The 26272-nt window shown below is 41.3% G+C and overlaps 1 protein-coding gene across 2 annotated transcripts in view; it reads left to right on the top strand.

Annotated features, from left to right (window-relative positions):
* Positions 1-3632: 3632 nt before the first annotated feature.
* LOC146717338 (teneurin-2-like) overlaps positions 3633-26272 on the top strand; it is an 86458-nt gene continuing 63818 nt past the window's right edge. The window contains exon 1 of one of the 2 annotated variants that reach the window (XM_085474651.1): positions 3633-4165. The gene's annotated coding sequence lies outside the window, so the exon portion shown is untranslated. Of the gene's footprint in view, positions 4166-14675; positions 14737-26272 lie in introns of those variants that run through there. The other variant, XM_085474669.1, reaches the window with a different exon arrangement.

Below are 26272 nucleotides of genomic sequence, written 5' to 3'. Positions count from 1 at the left end.
TAATATGGACTTTAATAACCAGCTTTATTTTGTGCAGCAAAGGTTATTCTGAGCGCAAATTGGATAAAGAAACTGTGTGTCTAACACCCATTACTGCTGCTTTTTTCTCATATTTGTTAACTCAGAGCCCATCAGGTTTTCTTCATCCTTTTCATGCTGTTTTGAATAGTTATAACTTATGAGCTATATTACTGCTGTATCGAGAAAGGCACAGTTAATATAGCTTAATAAGGGTCTATCCAGAGGGCAGCAATAGTGCTTAGCCAGCTAATCAGTGGTAATTCTATAAGTTCAGGTCCTTTAATTAGCTCATTTGCATTTTGAAAATTAATCAGATTGATTATATAATTAACAGTGCAATGCATCTTCTTCATTGTGTTTGTAAGGCACACGTTTTCACGTGCAGTTCGTATTGAGAGTTAACCCTTATGGATGTAGATGTGACTGATGGTGATATATCTATTGGACAGAACTCATTGCACAAGGTTAAATAGAACCCCTGACACTATGCAGTCTGTAATAGCAGAGATAGCATTAGGAACACAATTCACAGTCAGAGCGCTGTAAGGCTCATGGACCCTGGGCATTGGCTATAAGCATTAAGTTTTGATAGGTTGTAATAGCCTGTGCTAATATTGGCTCATGATAGGGAAAGGTCAACTAACTCATCTACACGTATAGCATGTGACAACTGGCCTCGGGGTTATTTTTTTCCTCATTTGAGCAAGTCTCAAGCAACACATTCATCCACAGGTCAGATTGTGTGCCTCACTGTTTCTAATTACGGGGTAAGGCAGAAGGATGGGACAGAAGGCTAGGTACCGAAAAGGCTAGGAAATGCAGTGCAACCCCCTTTTGAGATTAAGGATGGCAGTTTGCAGCAAGTGTGCAAGGCATTAACTAGTCTTAGATTAAAGAAGGAGTTTCTGGGTGGCTGAGGCCTTTCTCAGTGTCTGCATGCACTACACACTGTTGCTTTGTGCGCGTTCTAGGATTGATCACCAACCTTCCTGAGAAGGACCCACACATCTCGTCCCATTTAATCTCAGATAGTCTACATTAGAATAACATTAGAATAAACATTTTTAAACATTTTTTTAATTAATAAATGGATGGACAGTCTGGCCTCTTGTCTGCTGCTAATGTGAGACTCTTAATAATTTTCATAATCATGGCCAATTAAACACAGATGTTAGGTACAATTAGCATTTATTTTTAGGTCGTTCGTGACAATTTGCTAAAATTAGCATTTCTGCGGGCTTAATTCATGCTTCGTCAACAGGTGTTTGATTAATTGCCCGTTGTTTTGTTGCCAAGTGTAGCCTGTGTTTGTTTGTGTCTGTGTCAATCTATGCGAGGCTCACGCTTGTGTTTTAGAGTGCAGGAGTGAGGTCCTTTTGGCAGAAGTTGTGACATTATCAGCAAAGCATTAAGATTGAATGTGGGTCACAGTTAGGAGTGAGATGAAGGCTTGGGGTTAGTCACGTTGAGGTTAAGGTTGAGTATATATGCAAAGGAGCTGCACAAACTTGTCTGTGTTTATGTCTCTGTATGCATACGTACACGTGTGAGAGCGGCCAAATGAGGGAGGATGTTTACGTGGCGAGAGTTAGGCAAGACAACCACCGAGAATCGGGTTTTCACACTAACTTATTTTGTGCAACTTTAAATACTAACTAAAAAAACAACAATACTTAAAAACTAGCTTACTCAGAAACTAGAAACAATATCTCTTCATTGTTTGGATTTGTAGGGGAAGACCAATTTACTTAATACTGACAGAAAATTGGAAGCGAGTAAAGACAAGAGGATGGAGGATTTCCACAACTGATCCTGCTTTGTGGCAGGGCCGTAAGCAGAAGCTCGAATTAAAAAGAAAAACCATGAGCAAAATGCTCGTGAGCAAGTGTGTGGTTTTAGCTTCTGGTTGATCTAATCTGGGGTTTATTCACTGGCCAGTCTCTGCATCTCGCTGGCTAAGTGTTGGCCTATTATAGGACATATTAGGGCTAATCTCTAGGTGTGTCCATATGCAAGGACTTAAGTGCAGATGGATAGAAAGGACTGATTTAATACTGCTGACATCACTGCTTTTAAGTCCACACTAACACCCTGCAAAATCAGAAGGAAAGGTGGGGGTGTGCCTCTGTGTTTTTTTGGGGTTTTTTTTTACCATTATGATAATATGTGGTCTTCTGGTTTGTGTCTTTTACTTTAAAGAAACAAAGATGTGGATGCAACCATAGAAAGCAATCATACACTGTTGTCAACAAACTAGCGCTGCCTTGCTATATCTTAATGTAGCTAAGCTCATTAGCCTCAAGAAAACAAAACTCCACATTGGACAGTATGAGACAAATAAAAATCCCTGGACAAAGCTGCACCTGCATGATTAAGAATGGGTACCATGAGCCCAAGTCAAAGCTTTCTATTTTTTTTTTTTTTTTTAGGTTATCACTTGGGGACTTTAAAATGGTTCAGTACGCCGTCCTACCCTCATCTGCATTTTTCATCTTGTACTGCACCTGTGTTACCCACTAGAGATCCAGTGATTCCTTCCTCGTTCCTTTTACCCTTCGCTCTGAATTCAACCAAGCCATCTGTGAATTCAAACCCATTTGCAGTTTTGTTAAATTTTACTTACGCTATAAGTGGACACCTTTGTCCCAATCAATATACCAGTTGTGTGCAGGTTGATGGATTGCCAAAGCCAAAAAACAAGAAGAAAATGAAAGAGTAAAATAAATAAATAAATAAAGCAGAAAGTGGGAGGTTTATGTCCCCTGCCAATCCCCAGTTATGCATAAAAATGCCTCTGAAATGAAATCTTTATCAAAAGAGCCACAAGGTTCTCCTTACAAGGTGTTTTCAAATAAGCAGGCGTTATTATCATACCTCCATTGGGAAATATGCATTTACAGCTCGGAGAGTGAGAGGCAATAGGGTAACTGTTAACAATGTTTTCCCTAGTTATGGTGCATAATTGCATGCTTCTATTATTGCACCTTTCTATTGCTGCTAATACGGAGAAAGCCCATTAGGCAGTGTGCTAATGTGAACAGTAGCCTGCAGTGCAGTGGGTGCACTGTTTAAAAAGAGATGCTTGAGGACCACTGTAATGAGCACCAGGCCCTGGAAAGAAGGCACTAACACCAAAAGCGGGCATGTGTAAGTTTCCTGAAAAATGCACTGAGATTCAATTTTTGCTTGTTAGGCTGTAAATACATGTGGCAATGTAGCTGCTGCCGCTGCCTCTCGTGAAATTGTCCCATTATGTCCTCAAGTAATCATATATTAATACTGAGTGGAATATGCATTTTTCGAATAAATCCTACACCATGTTAAATATGTTTTAAAGTGACAATAATATGTAAATAGATTTAGATTAATAGAGGAAGTGCCCTCAATTGTGATCTGCTATTCAACATAGCATAGTTCAACATTTGGGATTCAGATGGTTTAATCGCTGTCACTGCTGATCCCCTGCATCTCATCTCGTAGTGCTGCAGCTGTGGCTGTAACAGCCTACTGTGGATTACTCTTCGGCATGCGCTGATAATGACCACTGACTTTGGCTGGGCCGTGAACGCGCGCTCCGCGAGCCACGGTCATTTCTCTATACCGTGTGTGTGAATGGTCGCTCCCTGGGTGCCGCTGCGCGCAGCCTTTACCGATCGGCCGTGGTTCAGTGTTCAGAGCATGCCCGCTCGCCCCGCCGTTTCTCGGGTCCGAAGAGAAGCAACGGAAGACGTGCCGTTTGCGCACAGCCGTATTCATCCGGTTTTGGTCCATTTTGGGGGTTTGCTTTTTTTCTTTTCCCCCCCTTTTTTTGCCAGTCAGCACTGTTTGCCTGTAACGACCACCAGCGCTGAACGGATGGTTCCGTTTGATTCCACGATTTTGGTGAGATGCTGAACTGGAGGCTCCTTGCCTGCCCTCTCTATCAGCTCATCCCCTCGTGCTGTCATCTCACTTCGCGTTCAATAGCGGCTTGACAGGATAGTCAGGGCAAAAACAAACAAACAAAACAAGAAAAAAGAGCGAGAGAGAAGCATGCAATAAACAAGTGTCAAGTAGCTTCGGGCTGGTTCGGTTGGAGGGAAGGAAAAAGTTCAAGTTGAAGAAGGAGGATTATGCAGTGAGTGCCGCACGTAACTATAAACAGGTACGTGAAATTTTGCAATGTATTCCTGTGGAAACGATGCTGCTGATTAACCCGCCAGCTTCTGTGACCGAGCAGCACGTGTGTGTGTGTGTGTGTGTGTGTGTGTGTGTGTGTGTGTGTGACATGCACAGTCATATCTTGTGGCAAGTAGGAAGGGGAGGAGGGCAGCGCAGAGCGATGACATTGAGGTGCCTTTTATCCGAATATCATTCTGTAGTCCTCATGCGAGCCCTTGACGCTTGCCTGACATTGGTGATCGGGGTCATCTCCCGCGACTGCAGTGTCGTTCACGTGCCATGCGTAGAGACGTCCAAAAAATATAGTCCCGTCAATAATGACCTTATTAATTGCGGTGGACTTTTTGTGGCGTGAGAGGTTTCCACATGGCGATTCTGCGCTGCATATTTTTTAAAGAAATGTATTAACCCTAAAAGAGTCAGGGTGGACTGCGAGACCCCGCCGTGACTCGTGATGAAGAGCTCCTGCCCGACGCGTTTATGGCTGCCGCAGCGCAGCATCCTCTTTTCAGCGATCCCCGTAACGTGCATGAGAAAGTAACCTAAGTGAGTGCCCTTCGAAAAGAAACCAAAATCACGCTTTCAGTTCATAATAACAAACATGGAGCTGCTGGAGGGCTTTAATTGGCTGCTTGACTTGTCATTGCCTCTTGCCTCCCCTCCTCGGGACGGCAGCAACGATGCATTCCTCTCTTCTGTCTTGTGCACTGCACTTTATTCAGCTTTTTTCATTCATATTTATTCTGCTTGCTTGGTATTATATCAGAGGTGAGGGCAGAGGAAGTGTGAGCTTTCTTCTTCTGCTGCTGTTTTTGGTGATGTGCTCATGCACAGGATAGCTGCCCCCCTTCAAGCTGCAGCAGAACATAACAGTGTAGGACACACAGGAATGAGCATGAGTGAGACTTTTAGTTAAGGATTTCAGGCACAAAGTTTAAGGATGAATAAGGAAAACTTTTAAAGTCAGTTGTGTATCAAGCAGGGTGGCGAGGGATATGAGGCCCACACACCAGCTGTATATCCCAGAGCCTGGCAGTCATCGGCACCTTATGACATGAAACACACACGCAGACACACACACACACACATGCCGAGAAGATCTTGGTGATGAGACGCACTGTTGAGATTCACACTTCAATCTAACTGGTACAGTTTCTCTCTGCGGCCCTGCTATCTCCTCCTCCACCTTTTTAGCTCTCTTCAAGCCCGCCTGCGTCTGTGTGATTTCTGACGCTCTTTGATCTCTCTCCCGCTTTCCATTCCTCCATCTTGAGCTTTTGACAGGGGCGTAGAAATCAAAAAGGAAGCAAAGCCCTCAGATTTGCGTGGGATCACTTCTGACACACTTTTAAATGCATGCATATGGAAACAAGTGCATATGTTGCTCTCTCTCGCCATTTGTCTGGTTCGCTCGCAAGGACGAGTGCACAGGCTCAGCTGTTTGCCACAGTGTTTGACCTGCCAGGTGTAATCACGGCCAGTTTGCCGTGTTTGTGTGTGCATATAGTGAGACTCGGTCTTAAGTGCTAATAGGCGCTCACGCCGGAGAGCAGCAGGATGTGTCAACCGCAATCTCCAGACTAGCCTTGACGGTGTCCTATTTGGCATGATGACACACACACATGCACAAATAGGCCTGAGATGCATAGAGTTGACTTAAGGGTCTGAGCACTACAGGTTCCCTGAGTCCATGTCCTTGCCGTCCCTTCACAACTAATCATCAAGATTAAGTCAGTGCTGTTGCCATGCAGATATTCTGCAGGTTGACTTCTACATAAATATGGCTTTTTATTTGTTAAATCACACATAGATGTTGTTGGGCACGATCTTTCTGTTAATCTCTCTTCTTTTTCACAGTGCTCTATATGGGTTATATATTTATACATACATTTCACTGAAACACCTGTGAGTCCTGGAAAGAGGAGCATCAATCTTCATTAGCCTGCAATGAGGCTGGCCTTGTTGAATAAATGACTAGCATAGAGAAAGTGTGTGTGTGTCTGTGTGTGTGCGTGTGTGTTTGGCTGTGTGTACGTGTGCACTCGTGTGCGAATCTGTTGAGTCCTGTGGCCCACTCCGACCTGGCTGACAGATGACTGCAAGTGATTTCCAGGGTTCAGCAGATTAGGGGATTAAAAGACTGAAGGCTTCACACAATAACCCTAATGCATGTGCATGTCAGCAGGCACACGCGCATTTTGGGGGCTGCGGGGCTGTTCGGAGGTCAGCGATATCCAGTCTGACCTCTGTGCTGTGTGTTATCCCACACTGTGCAGGACTGTCCACAGTCACAGATGGAAAGCGCATAAGAAAATCTCAAAGGTTCGATTTCACTTTACAGGTGTGAACCCGTAGAGGTACTGAAAGCCTGGTTGATACATTTTGTCCTCCCCAACCAGTTCAGAGCTTACTTAGTGTTGGAAAATGAACCAGCATAGTAGCTGAATAGTTGTGACTAGGCCAGTGCAATTTTGTTGCCGATTTAGAGCCAAAAATCCCTTTTAAACACAAACCAGTTACCATTGTTTCCTTTGTTTTGATTCCTATCAACTAGAACTACATTGCACCATGTTAATTGATGTCACAGGAAAAAAGCTGCTTATATGTCTCTCAGGTATAATTACCTGAGAGCAGTAAAGTGCCTCTTATTTGAAGGCTTTCGCATGATTTCATGTGTTGACTGGCTTGGTTTTGGAAACAGCCATTTGCTGCTTGGTGTTAACATTTTTTCCCTTTACCTGGCCATTTCGACAGGGTGTGAACTGCTAAGCACTGTTGTTTCTGACAGCGCAACCATAGCAACATCAGCAAGTTTTTAAATAACTTAAATCCACAGGGTTCAATTTGGGATTCCAAGTTTAGATCTTCATTTATTTTTAAGATGCTTGGAAGAATGAATTGAGCAATCACACCCAGATAATCTACACACAGTTGTATCTTGAAGCATCCACTTCTTTTCCTGTTATAACAATCTGGTCGTATAAGGTTCGGAACAATTTGTGATGTTAATATATATATATATATATATATATATATATATATATATATATATATATATATATATATATATATTAGCAATTATTGCTGCTCTACAGTACATTAGACTATAGCACTTTATAATTTGGGAAAGAACAGGATAAGTAGTAACAGAGGACAAATAGCCTCTTGTCACTGCTGATTAACTAAGAACACTGACCTTTAGAGAGAGTAGAGGTAGGTGAAAAGGATGTTCCTTCTGTCAGAATATGCAGAGAGGGTGATTATGTTTACACTGTTGCTGTAATTGTCAGGACGTGCTAGTAAATAGAAAATACTAAGCTTGGTGGCACAGCTCTATTAGAGGCAGGTCCGCCCGGCCTTCCACCCTCCCAGTTATTTCACAAGCTCAGGGCTTTTTTTGCTTTTTTTTTTTTAGAGCCAAATATACAATCATCTCAGTGTCATAAATCCACATCCAGATAGAGAAACTGCTGCAGGAATGGGCTCATTCCTATGATACTGCCCTGTTTGGCCTCCTACACAGTAGAGTTTGGGCAGCATGACATACAACCGTGTCGGAAAGGCTTTTATAAGGACAGACTCAGTTAACCAGTTATGCTTCCATACTATCCCCCCTTCCTTTTTCCTGCCTCGTCTGGCGAGGCCTCACTTTGATCCATTCATGCTCGATTGTCCTCTTTGTGTTATATTTCAACATTTCAACTTTCAACATTAATTGTCCTCCTTTCAAGAGCTTGCCAAGGCATAGGTAGGAATAGCATGCTGTGGGTTTTTGAGAGGCTAAAATTACAAAGGCTTGCTGATGAAGGAGAAAATTATATTAATTGCAGTAATTGATTAATTGGTGGGTAGATGAGTAAGAAACCACAGAGTGTGAAAAAAACAATAGAAGATGACATATCCAGTGGCTTTCTGTTGAGATATTTTAAGGCTGGAGTTCATAAAAGGAAAGCTAAAATCATTATTAGTATTAGTATTATTATTATTATTAACCTCCTGATGTGATTACAAGACTGAATTCAATTACGTTTGGTACCACTTTACGTGTGACGAATCTGCCAGTGCAGTTAAATTTTTTATGTTGAAGCACTTTTTACAAGAGCGCCTCAATTAACAGTCCTCCTTAATGTCTGTGCTTCCAGTAGTCCCATCAAATTGAACCAAAACACTGACTCAACATATCATCTTAGCATCTCTCTAAAAGGCCATGACGCACATGGCTGTTGCTCCCTATTATCTAGCATTTTTCAGTGGAAAAAGAGAGATCACATTAACGTAGAGCATTGGATAGCTCTTTATCGCAACAAGGATTCTTAAAATAGCCACGAAAAAAAACATATAATAGGAGAAGATGACGGAGCAGCCAATACTTAGATCCCAACGTAACATGAATAAAATTTTAAAATGCATAATAGTCTGAGATTTGTGTTGTGTTGATCTTCTGTGATTTTTCCTAAACGTACAAGAAATTTGAAAACCATAAACTCATCGTTCATCTGGGATTTGGACACTCCTCAGAAGCCTTTGTGGCCTGTGATTTTATTTGACGGGTTTTTTTATGTGTGTGTGTGTGTGTGTGTGTGTGTGTTGCTCAGTCTACACCGCTAAGCATTACATGATGAGAGCGTATGCGTGTGTGTTTGCATGTGTGCGGTGTGTGACACCCAGCATTAGCTGTGCTTTGGAGAAAGTGACGCTCGTAGAGAGCAGCCTTCATCTTGGATTACCATGCTCATGGATCCTGTGGGTTTTTGTGTTGGAAGTGATGGCAGAGTGGGATAATATTTACTACATCTGTCTGACAGCTGACCGACTGGTTTTAACTCATCCCTCTCATGGACTCATGGCGCTTTGTGATGAGCTTCCTCCCTGCATTGAAGTGCAGCCAAGCACATGCGCCTGCTTGCATGTGGACAACGGCTGGTACCGAGCCTTTCATCATAACAAGGCTGTGTAAGACCATCAGTTTCAGCGGATGATGTGGGTGAAATTTGGAACACACAGAAACAAAGGCCGCTGACCAGTGAGTGATGTGTTCACTCATTTAGGTGCTCAGCGTTCATGTTGATGTTTCAGCGAAGGCGAGCACTGTCAGTCATCCGTCAGTGAAAATGACACCTACAGCACTGTGTATGAAACGGGCTGAAGGCTGATCTTTTTGCAAAGAAGTCATGGTACAGCTGAACATGCACCTTATTGGAAACGAATGAAACTGAATTTCATGGCTAACTTTCGCAGAGGAAACTTAATTGAAGTCACCAAGAAATAACATCCTTCGTCTGTTGGTCTTTGTTTAACAGTTCAGGGTTTTCTTTCTCAGTGTAGACAGTCTTTTTTCTTTTTAACAAGTTACTAAAATTATTTCCTTCTGTTCCCGAGGAGTGGAGTTAATAGTGGGAAAGTCCTTATCTGCCTTTAAGAAGACATTGTGACCGGTTGAGTCATGCTCAAATATACTGCCTTTATTACTTAGACTTACAGAGTCATTAAGGCCTGACCCCATTGCTCCTTAGATCAGGAAGTGTATTAACAGCATTCATTGATGATACTTAAGGATCTTTTGTAAGAGTGAACTTTCGTAAAGCCCTCTGACCCAGGAACTATTGAATATTGTGGGGATTAGACAGGTATCCGCTTTAACCTTGTCTGGTCGAACATATAGAGACTGAGGACAACTTCAAGAGGAAAATCAGCATTAAGGCAGTAAAGGGTAAGGTGCTCAGCCACCATGTGCCATTAGAACAGCTTCAGTATGCTTTGGGATTTATCCTCCAAGTCTCTGGAATTCTACTGGGGGGATGGCAAATTATCCTGCCCAAAAATATTCCCTTATTTTGTGTGTTAATTCCACTGGTGGAGATTATCATTTAATGTGTCAGTCCAAAACAGTTCCACAAGTGTTTAAGTGGACTGGGATATAAAGACTTTACTCACCAACTCATTCTGGGACCCCCTGGCACCTGTGCATGGGATCATTGCCATTCTGAATAAGATCACTTCCATCAGCATTCCCATATAGGATAAAAGTGGTCAATCAGAAGAACTTTGTATTGGTTTGCAGTGACCATTTCCTTCAGGGCACACGTGGAATGAGTGAATAGCCTTACTATAGGAATCAAGCATTCAGGTTTTATCTTTAACATGTCATCTATGTTCTCTAATAACTGCATGATAGCACTGATATAGCTAAGCAACGGACATGCACACAGTTTCAGACCAGTCAGTTGACAATAATCCCTTCCCTTAATATGTGGGATCATTCAATTCCATGCCTTTCCTTGGCCAATGAAATAACTACAAACTCTTTGTGGCAGTCAGTGGAATCTGTATATTTAGTATACCATCTATCCATGTTCTCTCTGCCTCTCTCTGTCTCTCTTTCTAAGCAGACATGTCTAGTTACAGTCTAAAATGGCCTTGTGAAGGAGGATGGGAGTTAAGATGGCATCCCCAGAGACTTTTCAGAGAAGTAATTTAATAAACTGTTATATTTTCCCACTCCACAAGGGAAAGGGGATAGACTCAGAAAAGTAATGAAACTCAGCTGTTGAATTTTTAATATTAAAGAATCAATTTCCTATTGCTGAACACAACTAAGTAAAAGGTCCTTTCTTCCACATGCATTGCAGCTCGCACAGAATAGCATTGACTTATGGCTGGCCTCCTGTTCTCACTGTGGGAAGATGTAAAGGTTTGATGAGAACATTTGTTGAGCAGCATCTTCTACCTCCCGTCCACCCTTGAATGTTTAAGCACCAGCTGGAAGCACACGTTGTCCTCACCTAAGTCCCTACTCCAAAAAAAAAAAGAAAAAATGGACTGGCTATCGCAAGCATAAGTGCACTTTAAAAAAAATGTTAAACGCACCAAAAGCATTTTCTGAATTAAGCTGCAATCCATCTGAAGGTCAAGATTTCACAGTGTGTAGGTACATTTGCAGAATTATGAAGTTATACATGGTTTACACTGCTTTCATGTAGTGCTGTAAAAAAAAAGAGAGAAGTCATCTGGATACAATTACTGGAAATCATTTCTTCAGATGTCTTGGCTGTCTTAACAAATAACCAGTCAGCCATTCAGTCTTTGATTCCTTAAAAAAGGGGTCTTCCAGGAAAACGTTTCACTTATGCATAGGCCAAGGCAGGGTATGCTGAAAATATATGCAAAAATAATGCCTTTCAAAGAAGTGGTCATTCAGACCTTGTGCTATATATATCTATATTTTTGGGATGCAGGATTAACAATAAAAACACACACACACAATGTGTTACAGTTTCTGTGGTTTAGGAATTTGTGGAAGTATTTAAAGGCATTTATTAATGCTTCCCAGCATAGACAGTATATATTGCATGACTATACAGCCAAGTCAAACCCAAATTAGTCCACAGTAGTGATGCTCTTGTGGTTACTGCAATGAGATGAGGCTGGCATCTTTAGCATTTTTGTTGGAGTTAGCTAAAGTGGCTCTGATTCTGTTTAAAATAAAGACTTTTAGAGCATCCATCTGCTTCTGCGTGTCTCCAGCAGAGGCAGCTGAAGGCCAGCATTTTCCTCTTTTTTTTTTCTTTTTTTTTTGCTAGTTTCTTCTCCCATTTGTAGCTCGCATTGTCTTCTTTTTACCTCTCTTTTTTTTAAATGGTTCTGACCTTAACAGGTTTCTGTAACATCTGATTGATGCTGAACACTGGTATTTGATAATTAGCGCAGTTTCCTACCTTTCCCACTTCTGTCAAAGCATTCGGCTGTTTGTTTACTGCAGATATGCAATGACACTCCTTTTACCCTGACTCCACTGCTACGTGAGGGAGACAGAGAGAGAGACAGAGAGAGAGAGAGGTCAGGTGATGATATATGACCGCGATGCTGCATTCCAGCACAGGATGATTAATCTCTTCTGGGAACACTTCACGAATACAAGTTTAACCTAGCTCGGCCTTGCACATGCCTGGACGCACACACGTGCGGGCGTGCGCACGGCACAGCAAACACACACAGGTGTAAACACGCGCACACTCTGCATGCTTAACAAGCTGGACATAAACGCTGGGCCAGAGTGCATGTAGTTGTGTTTGTATGCAATTCATGTGCAACTACCCTACCTTCCCCTTCCCCGACCCTCTCCACCTAGCATCCAGACGGATGTATTCACACAAAATCACACTCCCATATACACCCATATCCTCTTTTTTTTCGTCTCTGCCTGCCTTGTTCATTCTGTCTTTTCCCCCTCTATTCTCACTGGCCTCAGTGGTGCAATGTCTCACATTCACCCCTCTCCTCTTTTGCCTTGTCCATTCATCACAAACAGTCACAGATGCTCACACTCACACAGGGAGAAAGAGAGTCAGAAAAGGGAGGGAGAGAAAGAGTGCGAGCTGCTCTGTATAAGGCCATTTGGCTCCACTAACAGTGAGCATAAGGCTATAGGATTAGTGCTGCTAGGTGCTAACAGCTTCAATGTCTTAATAAGCACAGAGAAAGGCAGGATCTGGCCCTCTTTGTGCGATACAGTTGTGTCTATGTACATAAGTGTGCATATTCAGGTGCTCTGCACAGGTACAAATACTTTTTGGCAGTCCTGGGCCAGCACATTGAGAGGATAAGTGTAAATACAACGGGCTGCATCCGAAGCTCCATTACTTGAGCGCACTTCAACAAATTGTTCCGCAGTTGTACTCATTGAAACACAGAGGGTGGTTGAACACATCTTTATTTTAATGAAGTCATTTATTGTAATGGAGAGCATTTACAGACAACTGTAGCTTAGATTCCTATGCTTTTGTCATTTCTGCTTCTCTGCCTCTTTACATAGTAACAAAGACACAGAGCTGGCTATGTCTCTGTATCACTGATTGAGTATAGCTGCGAATGCAGTCCATCTTCTTTCCTGGGACTGGATGGGAGGGTGGGCATTGGTGGGGGTGGGGATATGAGTTTTGTAGAAACACACTGTCATGTAATCATGTAATTAAATGTTTCTAGCAAGACAGGAAGACTTGAACAAATTCAGGATAAAATGAGCATCTAACACCAAAGCTTTTGACCATTAGCTTTGTAAATTGTGGTTAGCTTTTTATCCAAGACTACACCGATGGAGCAGACAGGGACCGGAGTCTGCCCATTTTTAGCATTATCATCCCTTACCAGTGAGCAGCCATTCATAATGTTCAATTATGAGTGGATCTATTTCATGCATGCGCAAGCAAATAGTCACAGCTTCACGCTAAAGTGTCATTAGCTAAGTCCACCAGAGTAAGCTATGAAAACGTTCATAGCAAAAAACTAGTCAGACTATTAAATCAAAAGAAGACAAAGTGGCTAAAGCTAAAAGCCATCTGGAAAGGATCAAAGCAGTTACGAGGGAAATTATGGAGACGAACAAAAAAGGGGGAAACGGTCAATGTCCTGTTATCTGGTGAATTTACATACATCATTTTTATCAGTATGTATATATAAGTCCCTGACATTTGTTTTGTTACATAAGTCTATTTCTCCTGCTTTTGTTAAGGTGGTAAGGTAAAAATAGATCAAGGTCGGTGTACAGCAGCTCATTTTCAGTTCAGTTTTGGTTAAAGCACTTTATTTGAAATTGTTTAAGTGAGAGAAGATTGTAGAACAGGCTACAGTTTGGGGGGGGGGGGAAGTTAGAAAAAGCTGATATATGTTTGCATGTGCTGTCAGGTACAGTTTTTAAAAGTAAATCAGAATCAGGAGAAATTTTTCTCTCTAAGTGTGGGAATGTAATTGATGTCTACCCACATAGGTGTACCTTATGTATAGCGAGTCTCGATTTATAAGCTATTGTTGTTGCACTATAATCAGTAAAAATGTTCTATATTTTTATCATTAATGTTAGTCTTATCCACCATGGTCCGACTTGTGGTTAGCGGTGGTGAGAAGCATGCTTTTTAGTAAAGCTTCTTGCTTTGCTAAAATACAAAACATGAAGCCATTATTAGTATCCGATTGTTCAGTCTGACGTCACTAGCCCTGTCTGGGTCTAAACTCCGCTGCAGGTCCATATATCAAATATGGCACTATGGCATTACTGAGAGTTGAAAAACTGTCTAAAGTCTTTCATCTTTAATAAAATGATCAGCGTTCTGCTCTACCAGGTGTAACAATTGAGTTTAACATCCAGGCATCCATGAAAACGGAATTTATGACATCGGAGTTAGAAGTTAGCAGGGAGTTAGCTCGCTAGCTTCTATCTAAATACAATATAGCATGTCCTGACTGCGGGGTTTTGGAAACAAATTAAAACGTACAGCTCTGCTATCACTTCCAGCATAAATGAAGACAGAAAACTAAACAGCAGTGACGTTTGTAGGGTTACTGAAGTTGGGCTAGCTGGTATATAATGATGTGCTACGTGACCGCTAGCGACACAGCTATGTTAGCATAATATAAACAAGCTAACTTTTTTTCCACTCGATAAAAGTTAACGTGAGTGTTCTCGGTGGTCAGGAACAAATGTAATCGCATGGCAGGATGCTGTAAAAGGACCAAACTTCAGCCAGGAGAACAACTGAGATAATCCATCCACAATACGAGGTTAGTCATTCATATACTGCTGCATGGGCTGGGCTGTAGTTACATCCTAAGGTTTTAAAAACTGAGCTTAAATAAATGATTAGCGGTAATAATAGCCGAGGGAGGTCAACAGGGATCACTGACTGTTTTAGGAGCTTTTTGAGATCAAATAGAAGAAAATACATAACATTAAACATGTTAACAACACAAAAGCCATATTAAACGCAGACTACTTTAGACCCGGAAGTAGGATTCGTCGCGTCATCACTGAACAACCGGATTGCAGTTTACAGAGCTATTAAACAAACTTTCATTATTTAAATTAAGAAGTCAGTAAAGACTAATTGGTTCAATCTGAACTGCATTCTGTCCTCTTGGTGTCGACTTTAAGGAGTTTGGAGTCAGTTGCATAGCTCGAGAAGTTGAAGATTGGAAGCATTTAACTTGCAACCTGAGTTTAAATGAGGTTATTACTTTTTTTATTACTCCCAGCTATAATTAAAACTGATCTGCCACCGAAAATGCAACAGCAGCCCTGTTTGCATTACGTCGCATGTGCATGTGAAGGCAATTTGGAGTGGTGGATTAATGCAAGTTGGCAAAAGAGAAGCATACGTATCTAACGTGAACATATACTCGCAGACGATTGTGTGTTTTATCTCTTTGGGTGTTAATCCTTTATATAGCACCAGCTTAATTCATAACATAAGGAGTGTCCATTATCAAATGCAAAGATTTGGGAGAGCAAAATAGTACTGCATGAAGGGGATGAAAGAGAGTAATGTAATCCTTTGTGAAAGTGCCATCATATCACCCAGCCCCACTCAATCGCCTCACCAGCAACAGAATAGATGAATGTCCTGGATGATTCTAATCTCATAACCCGCATACACACATTATACACACGCACACTCACACACAGATGACTTGTCTACACCATATTCATATTTGATGTTATTACTATTCACTCATGTGAATAGTAATAACACGAATGGATGTAATGATGTTATTGGACTTGAAAATGCCCTCTGAGACTTTTGTGTGTGTGAATGTGTCTTCTAAAAATGTGATCTTGGCGTGTTCGACTTTGCCAGTTATATTTGCAACTCCTGCACAGAACATTCGCACTTAAGGTTAATGCCTCGGTTTTTTATTATTACCACATGTTGTCGCGTCTCAAGAGTTCTTTTGTTTCTATAAGTGTCAAGCCCTGATGGAGCTCGCGGTGCGGTGTGACACTGTGCATAATAAGGGCACTTCACGTTCACCGTGTTTGTGCGGTTGTATCTAGGCAGAGCGGTCTAATCTTTAAGTCCACTTCTCTGTTTTCTTTACCCTGCTGTCGCTCAACATTGATTTAAGAATATAGCCCTATTTGCACGGAACGCCACGTAATAACTGTTGAGCCTCTTGAAAGACAGCAAAATGTTCCTTATCGCACTGCGTGTTATCCATCTCATCATCCCGATGTCACTCTTCTGATAGATTTGAACCTGCTTTCTGTTACTTGGTCTGCATACTGTGTAAAGACATGAGCCTCTTGATAATTTCCAGCAGAGCCTCTTTAACTCTGATGTAGGAAACAGACAGAAGAAAGAGGTGGAGGACAGCAAATAAAACTTTGAAAAACAAAAAAAGAGACACCAAAATCACCAAAATGTACAGGACTAATAATATTACTGGACCTCTGTGTTTGGTGAAATGTGGTAGGTCATCTGTGGTGGAATATTTTACTTATCAGCTACAAAAATCCCACATGAGCACAAAAAGCCTAAACAAACCTGACATTTTTTAACAAATAATTAAAGGTTGGCATATGTGAACAGCTGCCAAGAGTGGTTTGGGAAAGACTGCTCACAGGAGGAGGATTTGGTTCATAATGTAAGGTTTTCTGGATGTTTCAAGTTTTTAATTGTTTGTTTTGAGTGAACTTTGAATGTTGTCAGTGATGATAAAATTCTAGTACTGCCTGGAAACAACCAGTTGATAGGAAATAATATGTATTCCCCGACTGGTTGACAGTTGGTTGCAGGAGGTTGCTTGTTGGAAATTTGCTTTGCCATGGTCATCCATGGAAGGCACAGACTTGTCTCATTCACCTTACCATCTGCTCACTGGGAGGTATTCAAACTGTGAGGACTGCGATGCAAACTGGAAACAGAGACCATTAAAAATAAAAGTTTGCACCTTTTCAAATGTCTTAATATCAGTCTTTACTTTGAAGGATAACATTCTTCAGTTGGGGATCTCTGTACAAACTATGGGTGACTGTAGCAATCTGCTCGCAACCAAAGCAATTACAAGGAGGTTTTTTTGTCAGCTAATCTCTAAACTATCCAATTGATGTGTGACTTATAGTTACACAAACCATCTGCTGAACTCTAAAGGTTGTGAGGCCAGTGAAACAGTGTTATATGTAAATATATTATCTGCTTATATGGCCAGAAACTGACAAATTGTGACACGGGATCCAAAAAAGCCAGCACAGAACAAGAAAACGCCTGTGGCGATAATGCTGTGTGGATTGTGATCAATTGATGGTTTCTCATAAACTTGGTGACGTTTTTTTCAAAAGTTTAGTAATTTACAAACACACTACAGGTGAGTATTTATCAGTAATTCAAAGAATGGACACAATTTAACATATTAAAGTAAAAGACTGCAAATAAACCAAACTAATATGGATATCGTAGACACACAAAATACATATATACTAAACTGATTGTTATTTGATTGAAAGTAATTTATGTTAGAGCTAAACTGGGCTCCTAATGAACAATTATTCTTCCTGCTGCAACCTGCAAGACAGGCGTTAATAGCTTCTTTAAAACTATCCCTGTGCAATATATTAAATACATTAAAGTCATATAGTGTTTTTTTTACTAATCCTTCACACCAAAAGCAGAAAAGATGTGAAAGAAGATATTTTCAGTGATATAAAAGAAAAAGGAAGGGTAACATAGCATTAACATACATAACATAATGTCTAGTAAAATGACTTCAGCTCTAACTGAGTCGTATCCACGAAGTTTGGTGGCAGCAGAGCTCGGGTCTGTGATTAGACTCTAAATTAGAAATTTGCCTCGAACTGAATCACCTCAAATATCATCTGCTATAAGGTCAGCATAAGATATGTGAGAAGGCTCAAGTTCAATTTAGAGGAGTGTGTGTGCTTTGCTTTTAACTGCTCAGACTATATCTTAGAGCAAACACTTGCATCCTGTGTTATTTTCATGGATTTAGTTTTGTGGATTTTCATGGATTTAGTTGGTGAAGGCGCACTGACATAATCACTTAAACTGCCTTCATGTTTATTATGTCTGCCAGTATAATATTTTCCTCAACATGGATTTTATAACCCCAGAAAGGAGCTAAACCCAAAGAGAGTTTGAAGCAGAATGTGAATACTCATTAAATCAGAGGTGCAAGAGCATGAATGTATTAAGTGTTTTCATGGACACGATCACAGTCCATCGAAAACCTCAAGGACGTTTTGAATTCTTGCTTTTTTCCTACCCGAAGCCAGCAATTTTATTTTATTTTATTTTTTTGTCTGCTCCCTTATGTTCCTTTTACATTTGTGTAAAAGGATAAAAACATACTGTGTGCCAGGATTTGCACTCGTGTAAGAGTTTAACAATATTAGGGTCGCAGCTACTGTCAATTAAATGATGGCAACAATTGTTGCCACCAGCCCCTCTCACATCCTGATACCTTGATCGCTTCTGACAGAATGTTTTATTTCCTGCCAACCGCAAATCTGTGGCTGATGTTTGGAAGGCGAAGCTTGGAAATACAATAAAGTCGTATATCTGTACGTTTTCATTCTTATGAACCACATTACATTTGTCTCCTGAGGTTTTGTTATTAAATCTGCCTCAGTACTGCCACTGTATAACCAGATGCTTTTATATTTCTGGCACAAAATAATGCCTTCCATTCATTTGAGTCATGTTTACTTGGGAAAAGGAATAAAAATGGAGTTAAGACTACATACGTTTTATATACCACCAGCAGGGTTTGTGTGGATGCTCAGCTGAGTAGCTTATCACCTTTGTTGCCTTGCATCTTCTCTTTGAAAATTCCTTCTCTAATAATAAAAAAAACATGTACTATAAAATATGAATACTAAACAATAACCGTAAAAAAAGAAGAAAGAATCAGCGGAAAAATAATTTGACTGCATTCAGACATGTTTTTGTTCCACAGCAAGGACTACGACAGAGCTTTTAAACTGTTAGATTCCTGCTGCTTTTTAATATCTTGTGTGATCTATTTGTGTCCTAAGCTGCTAATAGCTAGAAGGAATCAGGGGAACACAGCAGGGGTGGTGCTCAGATAATGGATTGGTTATTTTATGTTTCTCCCCCAAAAAAGAGATTTTGTGAATTTGTCTCCCCCCCTCTTCCTTTCCTTTATTTATCACTTGTCTCAGTTTTGTTTTACTACAAAAAAAACAACAAAAAGATTTTCTTCTGCGTTGGAGTGCTATAAAAATTCAGCATCACAGTTGTTTAGAGGAGTGCTGGAGTTGGCACTACTTAGCTCGAGCAAAGACAGAGCGTAATGTTTTTTGGTAAATCAGTGTAGGATGGAATTTCAGGACCCTGCACTTACCCTCGGCAAGAGGATATCACTCTGTGTGAGCTGAACTAGAGGAACACTGGCCCAGTGGGCGAGAGCGATTTTCGAGAGCGCTGAAACTCTATTCTCCATTTCACAGTCACAGCACTGGCATAGCTGTGATAACAATGTGCCCTAAACCTGACTTATGTTCTTATTTATTCTGTGTACCCCTCAATTCCCTGACAATTATTCAGGGGGAAAAAAAAATTAAAAAGTAATTGGTGGCATTGTACGTGCGCGCCAACTTGTCGGCGGTGCAGCAAGGCAGAGCTGCAGCCAGTATGCTTAATCATACAATTTAGAAACGCGTGAGAGAGAATTAGTTTCAAAACCTGCTCCTGACGACTTCAAAGTTTTAAGGATGGCCAGCGTGCTAACTCTCCATTAATTACTGATATAGAATGAAAAAGTCAAAACAAGTTAATGGATGTCTTTTTGGAGTGGGAATCGGGGGGGGTGTAAACTGCGCCTCTTCACACAGTTCCACATGACTAGAGAAGACAGAAGTAACTGGCAGAGGACTGGTTTATGAATTTGCGAGACACTTGATCATCTATAGGGACCAAACAATTCTCTGAAGTAAACACTAAAAGCTGTAATGTTGGGCGATGTTGCATAAATGCTTCAGAAACGCCGCGCTTGTTATGGGCTAGCCCAAACCTCAGTGGACCAATTTAGACAGCCTTATAATGGCATCTCTAATGCTCCAGTCTACATGAAAATAAACAAGTCTGTAAAAAAGAATATTACATTCACCGTATTATTGTTTATTCCCAAAGAAACAAATTGATCTTTTTATGACATTGAATCTATAAAGCGGGGCGTTTGCTATTTTTTACAGCAGTTACCAAAGACAAACTAGTGAGCTGGGCTTTATCACTTGCAGTGTGGATAGAATTTTTAAAGCCGCCCGATTTGTTACACCTGCTGTGAATGGGAGGGTTGTGTGCAGGTAGAGCCTGTGTCGCCATTCATTTGAGTGTTTTTCTATGTGGGGGACTGTGTGTGTGTTGCCTTTCAGTCGTGAAGCATGGCTGATTCCCTGATCCAGCAGGTTAAGGAGGGCTTTGGCTCTGTGCTGCTGACCCATCTGGACTGTTTGCTGGTTTTCAGCTTCATCCCCGGACTACAGGCGGAGTGCTCATCTCTGCTGCCTTTACTTAAATCAGACCTCCGGCATTACAGCTGTGGCGAAGTTTTGTCGGTGATCGACCGAAATTACCTCGGACAATTTTTATATGAATCACAATATGCGATATGCGAGTAATCCCACGGCAGATGCAGCTCTTGACTCAGACATAGCGGCACGCACACACACGTCGAGACGTAAACAGTACAGATGGATAACTCAAATTATTTTTCCATATTTTTTTCTGTTTTGTGATAACGCTGATTCTTCTCAATCTGTCATTGGTGACTTTACTGCCTGTCCAAATACCGTATCTCTGCTGCTTTCCTGCCCGTCTTATCCTGGAGCTCAAGCTTGATGTGACCCCTGTACACACGCTACGAGAGCCAAAGAGGATCAGTGCTTGGATCCGCTCAGATTACGACCTTCTTTGTTATTCTCTCTCTGTCTCTTTCTGGCCCTCCCTCCTTTTCTCTTGTCCACCTAGCCGCAAATGGCAACTCCATCCAGAAGTTTGGACAAGGACAAATAGTACAGGAGGTACACACACACACACATGCACACAGAGGTAGACACCGCTGCAGGGGCTGGGTAATGTTTGAGGGCCAGAATAATGTCAGCTGACCAAGGCCTTGGTGGCTCCCAGTCACCCATGGCTGCCAACTTCAGTAACATCAGCTCCACTACTCAGTAATAGGACAAAGGCAGCCCTCTTTTTTCTGAAGCTTTTAATAGGTCAGCTCTGTGTGTGTGTGTGTGTGTGTGTGTGTGTGTGTGTGTGTGTGTGTGTGTGTGTGTGTGTGTGTGTGTGTGTGTGTATGTGTGTGTGTGTGTGTGTGTGTGTGTGTCTGAATCAAAGACTGACAGAAAGAGAAGAGGAGGAGCAAAGCATCAGTGGGACTTTGTGTCTTTTTTGTGACTTGAAGGGAAACACTAGCAGGTATCTGTGCAGCAGAAGATGACAGAAACACGGTGGTGGGTGACATAGCATATACTTTTACCACAATGAACTGGATCGATCTGGAGTAGCAGAAAATGTCCTGCCTGTAAAAGTAAAAATCTACTGGATCTCAAAAATTATGATATGACTTATTTCTAAGTGACCCTTTTTCTCCATGCTGCGCCACTACAGCCAATCTCTGAGTTCCCCCATCCTGCCAAAACCCACTTTAACCCATGGTGGATATCAATAAAAAATAATAAACAGCTAGTTCCTGGAGGCTATAGACCAGCTGTGTGTGGTATAGCTCACCCAGAGACTCTGCCCATAATGTCATAAGTTGAGTTGGATTTGGGCTACTGCAGTTGCCATGCGTTGCCAAGGAAGAAGATATTGTGTAAGGCAGGGGTAGGCAACCTTTTTGATGACAAGTGCCATCTAAAATTTCCCTCAGAAGTCAATGTGCCATATGATTGCATTAGCAATAAATTTAATAACGCTCTATATTAACAGTTGCTGCACTGAGCGGACAGCTCCTGAGGCATTTGAAGTGTCAGAATGTGGAAATTTCAACATCTCCTGAAAAAACTGACAGCTAGCAATGCCCCTCTCACCAGTAGGCTAGGGGATTTTTAGCCAATTACAAGTTGAATCTGGTAGTTGGGGTTGTTAGCTAAGATAAGGTCATTAAGAAGTGGCACAACTAATGTATCTATGCGAGCTAATTTGCGATGTGCACTGCTGGCCCAGCCATTTATTTTTTAATGCACCCTGGGACTGGGACAAAAAATGGGCCCGGGCATTTTGACCAGAGACCGGCCCACCAGGTATTAAAGCCATAAAGCCTTTGAATGAAAACAAACGCTGTCGTGACAGTGATGTACAGTCTTGTTGGTATATGTATGATTTCTATACGTTGTACATCAGATAAAAACATTGGTTGTAAGATTCAGATAATTATTTAATAAAAATGAAACATTTTAAATGAGAATAAGAAAGAAAAGTATTTCTTTGTGCCCCCCTGTTAATGCCCTACCTGGCCCCCTGGCAAAACTTTCCTAGACCCGCCCCTGCACAGTTACCAGCTGTCAGCTACACAGAAAAGGATCCTGGTGTTATTTATCTCTCAGAAACAGTTCATAACTTCCCTTCAACTCATTCATGTCACCTAAAAAGTAAACCTGTTTCTCCATCACCTGTTCAGCTCTGGTGATTCAGTAAGGACATCTCCTGGTTTCATCTTCATGTTTCCCTCTCACCAGATAACCAAACCAATATCATGACCAGCAGCTTTTACAGCTGTGGATCCAGCAAACATCAGCTGATACTAGAAATTAATATTAAATAAATTCTAACAACAGCTGATCAAGCTTAAATGTGCTGCTGCAAAGTGGACGATAAACAAACAAGAGAGAAAAGCCGATCAGCTGATCATTGATCAGTTTCATGACTGAATGAGAGAAGAAGAGGCAGCTGTGCAGCGTAAAGACAGAATAAATCCAGCTTTGTGTCTTTTTCATTCTAGCTGAAGTCCGGGACAAACTGTGCTCCTTTTCAGCTCAATACGAAACGCGTAATATTTTCTCTGAATACGGGACGATTCCGTTTGTACGGGACGGTTGGCAACTCTACTAACTAACCTTATGAATAACATAAAGTTCACCAGTAACATCACAGCACCCACCCAGCTGTATAGAAACTGTGTCATGCTAGCTAGTACGCAGTACCAGTTATTGTAACTGAGGGTAAAAAGTCAGCACAACGAAAATAAACTCCACCTAAACTTGGTTTATATCTGACCCAGATAGACTGCAGGTCATAACTTATTACCTGAAGTTCAGTTCACCTGACACTCAGACCGGCGGCTGCCTCGGGTCTCTGCTCCTCCTGCCTCCCCTTTCCCTCATCCACCTGGCCTCTTGTGGCAGCTCCGCCATAGCCACCACCAAACAAGTTATTTTTACACATCTGCCAGCATCTGGCCAATCAACCACCTTTCATTGTTTATACTGTTAAAAAATAAATAAATAAATAAAAATCATCGGCCCATAAAAACGAAAAATCACCATCGGCCCACCGAGCAAATGCCCGGTATGCTCAGTGGCCAGTCCAGCTATGGTTGTGCCATCAGTTAACCCTTCGCGTGCCAACCGTGGCACGCGTGCCCAGGGTTGCCGACCCCTGGTGTAAGGTGATAGGAGTTTGTCTAATTCTCCTGTGCCAACTCTGAGCCATTTTTTCCCCATTAGGAGTAACTAGAGTTTTATGAGTGAAATACTAATACTGTGCAGTAGTCTTACAATCTTATCAAAAAAATTAGGAATTGAAAAAATGAACAAAGAATTGTGTTCCCTTATTTTGAAAGAAAGCTATCGTGGCTTGTTCTTCGTCATTACCAAGCAGCTAGATTTGTAGCGAGGCAGTTGAGGAAGTTGGGTGGAGAGTGAAGCACTTAGGATTCGTATGATTTGTTGCAGGATCGTTTCTCTTAAAGCCTTGCTGCAGTTACTGGGAATGGGGTCTAATTGCAACCCTGTGGTACCTATTTTGGGGGGTCTAATTTTTCCTAAAAGACTATGATTAGTTAGAAACAGCTTTATTTCTGTGTAAGAACCGACTAATGTTCAAGTTAATCAGCCAATGGCTAACAATCAAGCGATGAAACACAGGCTATGATGACGGTATCTCAGTGTCCTCAAGTATATTCATTCAGGGTGTCTCTATAGCTCACCTGGTGAAGCTGGTGGCCTGTATACTGCAAGCAAGAGTCCTTGCTGCAAGGGTCTGTGTTTGAGTCTACTCTAGACAACATCATGTAGGTCATTCCCCCACACTGTCGCCTTACTTTCCTGTATACTCTCCACTCTCCTGTTGAAAAAAGGTTAAACGGAAAAAAAACTTACCATGATCTTTAACTTCTAGCTTATTACTTCTGTTTATTACTCTTTGCAGTGTGCTTTTTTCAGCATCTCAGACTGGATGCTGCACATATTTTACCTTTTTCTAACCTCTAGGTATTCCCGCTATCAGTGTAAAAAAAAAATGCAATCCATTATATATTCACACTTATCTTCACTGACCAACAATACATTTCAATTTGTGTAGAAATAGTCATGGTATGTACTGGAATCTGACGTTCAGGTTGAAATGTTGCTCAGGAGATGTGGCATTGAAAAGAAAAAAGCTGTGATAGACACATGTACTGATGCACACATAAAAAAAGGGAAAAAATCACGCTGTGTTCACTTGGCCATTGTTACTTAACTCCCAGTCATCCTCCCACACAGCAGGGCAGCCAGCCTCTTGACACCATTCCATTTAGCCCACACTCCTGCCGGAGGATTCAGCTAATAACTCACATAGCCCGAATACAGCCATAGCACGAAACAATTACTTTTAAGAAGAAACAGAGGAGTCAGGGGAAATGAGAGAATGCGTAACCTTGAGAGAGGATAACGTTGTATAACATCAACCAAAACCCCCGTGCTCAGTGATGTGGCAGAAATAAAAAAGAAAAAGAAAAAGAAATCATCAGAGTTTGTTAATGAATCTCTCAACTGAACTGAAGTTGCATTACAGCACACACTCATCATTATTCAAGGCCTTTCTCGTACTCTCTCCGCAGGCTGAAAAAAAAAATACAGGCAAGGAAAAGAAAATAGAAAAAAATAAACACTCCCAATGTGTCAAAAATCGAATGTCTCTCCCAGTAGAGAATAAATTACCTGAAGCGACTAGGAGTATGTCAGAAACACGCAGCTGGTCTATATTTTTCCATCAAACACATAATTTGCTTGTAATAGTTATAAAACAAAAACAAGTTGGTGGCTATTGATTGCATGTTAAAATTAGCCCTACAGCAAAGAGGGCTCTGTCTGATCAATGGGTGTTAAACTGATAGAAAAGATGTTTAGAGATGAATGAGAAGGCAGCGGGAGAGAGATTGCATCATAGATTGGTGTGTCATTGTTATTGTTATTTTCTCTTCACATTGCAAAGACATAACAATATGTGGTTTACATGTTATATATTTTGCATTCCTTTGCCATCAGGGTTTCTCTTCAGTAACTGAAAAACAGCCTGAGATCAGGTGATTGTCTAGGCCATTAAAGAATATCCCATTTCTTTGCCTTGAGAAACTGTCGGGTTCCTTCTGTGGCATGCTTTGGGTCATTATCTGTGCTGTCATATGCGCTGTCTGATCGGGTTTGAAGCATTTGCCTGAATCGGAGCAGAGACTACAGCCCTGTACCCTTCACAGTTCATCCTGTTGCTTCTATCAGCAGTCACATCATCAATAAACACTAGTGACCTGGTTCCACTGGCAGCCATATATGTCCACGCCATAACATTTCTTTCATCTTGTTTGACAGATAATGTGGTATGCTTCGGATCACGGTCTGGGTTTTTTTTTTCTTCTCTTTTCTCTTTCCATCATTCAGGTTAATCTTGTATTCATCTGTCAAATGAATTTTCTCTTCCAGGGCTGTGCAGGCTCTTTTAAATGTTTTCTGGCGAAGTCTAATCGGTTCTTGAGTGTTTGCACTGTGTGATAAACCCGTTCCATTTACGTTTATTTTTGAGTGTAGGCTTTAAAAATCATGCAGAATTGTCGCAACTATGTCATTGAGAGTGTTCTTGACTTAGCTGGAGATTAAATAATTTTTCTACAGTCTTTAGTTGTCTTTTGTGGTCTTTCAGGTGTTTTGGTGTTGCTTAGCTGGTTGTTGCATTCCTTATAATAAAGAATGTACCAGATAGTTGATTTGCACACTCCCAAAGTTTGTGTTATCTCTCCAATTGGTTTATTTTGGTTTTTAAGTCTAATGATGGTTCTCCATTACATCCCTTTGGACCCCACA

Source organism: Copadichromis virginalis, linkage group LG2 (genome assembly GCF_057382275.1).
Source record: "Copadichromis virginalis isolate Kocher_CV1m ecotype Utaka linkage group LG2, C_Virginalis_male_GT1.1, whole genome shotgun sequence".
Taxonomy (NCBI): Eukaryota; Metazoa; Chordata; class Actinopteri; order Cichliformes; family Cichlidae; genus Copadichromis; species Copadichromis virginalis.
The sequence above is the reverse complement of the archived record's forward strand: the minus strand, read 5'-3'. Positions and strand labels throughout refer to the sequence as shown.